Source organism: Rhinolophus sinicus, chromosome 14 (genome assembly GCF_057876585.1).
Source record: "Rhinolophus sinicus isolate RSI-liver-muscle chromosome 14, RSI-T2T, whole genome shotgun sequence".
NCBI classification, from domain to species: Eukaryota; Metazoa; Chordata; class Mammalia; order Chiroptera; family Rhinolophidae; genus Rhinolophus; species Rhinolophus sinicus.
The window spans coordinates 58418953-58422443 of NC_142514.1; positions in this window are offsets into that span (position 1 = coordinate 58418953).

Genomic DNA, 3491 nt, shown 5'->3' on the forward strand with positions numbered 1-3491 from the left:
CCGACTGCAGAGACTCTGTGTGCATCTGCAACACTGCACTGCCGCTCTGAAAATGAAAGGTCTAAGATGTGAGGGGTGGTTGTTTATTTACACATTCCTTTAGGAGAATCTGAGAAATTGATCTGAGTGGGAAGATCAAATTGGCAAGCATTTAGGTGGTTCTGCAGAGGAGTTGGCGGCACTCAAGGAACAAGAAGTGATGTTTTGAATAATTACTTTCCTCACTCGGTCACCTAAGGTCTTGCAGAAAAGCCTCCTGCATTAGATTGAGTGAAAGATGTAGTTGTCATGATTGCCGAGTGGGTTGAAGTGACAGAATAAATGACCTCGCCGGAACAGTGCCGCTCTCCAGGAGCCAGGCTGCACAGAAGACCTGGGGAATTTTAGGGTAATTTGAACAATATTTGCAGTGGTGGCAGCACATGGTTCTTTCTTCCCAGCAGGCAGCAGTAGCAGGGAGTCCTTTTTAGGCCTCTGTTCTTATCACCTAAAACTTCCAAAGCTTAACTGACTGCCAGGATAATTAACCCCCCCTGCATACTGAAAGTTCTTTTAGATCCACTTCTGATACATTAAGGGAAAGAAAGAAAATAATCATTTTCAGGTTGAGCAGGCCGGCCTTGGATGCTGATATATAGCAAATTGCAGCCCAATAGGAGATGAAACCACATTTCTTAGGGACAATTTTGAAAGAAACCTATTATTTTTTCCCTTATTTTGAGTATATAAAATTGTAATATAATTTATAGATTTTATTATTTACAATGCCTCAAAATGGGGGGTTAATTAGAATCATGGTACATTGGCACCTGAAGAGATCCATTGCAGCTAAACTAATCCTCTCATTTTATATGAATCATAACTATAATACAGAATTACGGTGTATAAAATCTGAATGAAATATCAAGTAAAATGTTCTGTACTTTCAGGTTGCCTACCAATCATAAGGCTTGCTCAAACCTTCAATCTAAGGTAAATAATTCAAATCCTTTTCACTTACATGAAAATGCTTAAGGAGCTTTGTGGATCTCAAATCCATAATACTGAATAGTTACAAGAAATAACAAACAAATCTATATCAATGAAAGGATTATGGTGTTTTGGCTAATCAACAGGGGTCTTTATCAATTGTAGGGGAAAAAAAAAGTTGGCATTTGGTATTTTCAGCAGCAAAACTAAGCCACATAGCCTGGAGAACATTATTTCTGAAAGATATCAAAGTCTTCTAATATATTATTGCATTAACCCAGATTGCATACCAGCAGTGCAAATTGTGGTCCATTCTCAATATGTAATGTTATTCAGTCACTAAAAAGAATGAATGGGTATACCTGTTAGCTTTCTAAGAAAGCAAAGCAGGTAACAGTCATGTTTTTATAATGTAATCTTGTAATAATGAGTTGAATATGGGGATATGAACAAAAAGAAAAATATGACAGAAGATATAAGAGATAGCTAAAACAAATTGCCTGGTTGAGGGTGTGGGTGGGGATTGGGTGATAGAAATGAACCTGCAAGGAAAGCACAAAAAAAGAAGAAAAACATTTTCCTTTAAAATATATGAAAGGCACTTACTTCAAAATGCGTATGCATGTAGAAAGACATTTTAAAAAGCATGTCATGCTTCCTCCATCCCTGAAAGAACATAGGTGTAAATGAATATTGTCCTTATACTATATAAGTTTATAGCTGTTGAACAGTGGATCATGCCCTGGACTTAGAGACTGAAACCTTGGGTATGAATCCCATCACTTTAACTTCCAAATTGAGGGAGTCTGAGCAAAGTTTTCAGAGTCGCATGGGGAAACAGAAATAGCTGGAGCTTTCAGTTTGAACGTTAACTTTTCAAGTTCCTAGCTGCGTAACATTGAGCACTTTTCACATTAAAAAATGAGGATAGTATGCTATTCTAGACATCTACTAATGTTGTCATAATTGGCAGTATTTCATCTTTTCTTTTGGCTGAGTAATATTCCATTGTATATATGTACCACATCTTTATCCATTCATCCATCAACAGACATCCAGGCTGCCTCCAGATCTTGTCCATTGTAAACAATGCTGCAGTGACCATATAGATACACACGTCCCATTGAAGTAGCTTTTTGGTTTTCTTTGGATAAATACCCAGAAGTGGGATTACTGGGTCCTTCTTTGTCTCTTGCCATGCCCTTTGTTTTAATGTCTATTTTGTCTGATAGAAGTATTGCTCCCCCAATTTTTTGTTGTTGTTTTTCATTTCTATTTTTATGAAATATCTTTTTTGAGCCCTTTACTTTTCATCTGCATGTGTCTTTCAATCTGAAGTGAGTCTCTTGCAGGCAGGATATATAAAGGTTTTGTTTTCTTATCCATTCAGCCCTCCTATATCTTTTGATTGGAGCATTTAATCCATTTACATTGAAAGTAATTGTTGATAGATATGTAGCTATTGCCATTTTATTATTCATAATTTTGATTTATTTTTTTTTGGGGGGGGAATCCTTCTAAGATTCCATGTAATACTGGTTTGGTGGTCATGAACTCCTTTAGCTTTTTCATGTGTAAGAAGCTCTTTGTTTGTCCTTCAAATTTAAATGATAGCCTTGCTGAGTAAAGTAATCTTGGTTGTAGGCCATTGAATATTTTATGCCAGTCCCTTCTGGCCTGCAAAGTTTTCTTGAGTAATCAGCTGACAATTTTACGGGAGCTCCCTTATAAATTACTGGTTAGCTTTCTCTTGCTGCCCTTAGGATTCTCTCTTTGTCTTTAATCTTTGCCATTTAATTGGGCCTGTTTGGGTGCATCTTGTTTGGGACTCTCTGCGTTTCCTGGGCTTGTATGTCTGTGTCTTTTGCCAGGTTAGAAAAGTTTTCAGTCATTATTTCTTTAAATAGGTTCTCAATTCGTTGCTTTCTCTCTTCTCCTTCTGGTACTCCTGTGATACGAATGTTGTTGTGCTTGATGTTGTCCCAGAGGTCTCTTAAACTATCCTCATTTTTTTTTTTCCTTTTTCTTTTTCTTTTTGCTGTTCTGATTGAGTGTTTACTGCTACCTTGTCTTTCAAATTGCTGATTCGATCCTCTGCTTCATCTAGTCAGCTGGTGATTCCTTTTAGTGAAGACTTCATTTCAGCTATTGTATTCTTCATTTCTGACTGGTTCTTTTTTATGGTGTTATATCTTTTTATAATGCTTGCTATCTCTTTGTTGAAGTTCTCACTAAGTTTCTTGAACTTCTTTATAACGATTGCTTTGAACTCTGTATCCAGATGGTTTTTTGCCTCCATTTTGTTTGGTGATTTTTCTGGAGTTTTCTCTTCTTTCATTTGAGATTCATTTCTTTGTTTCCTTATTTTGGCTGCCTGTTTGTTTCTATGTATTAGGGAGTTCTGCTATGTCTCCCACTCTTGGCCAGGTGGCCTTATGTAGTAGGTGCTCTGTGGGGCCCTGTCACAGTCTCCCTGGTCACCTGTTCTGGGAGCTCCAAGAGTGTCCCTTGTGTGGGTTGTG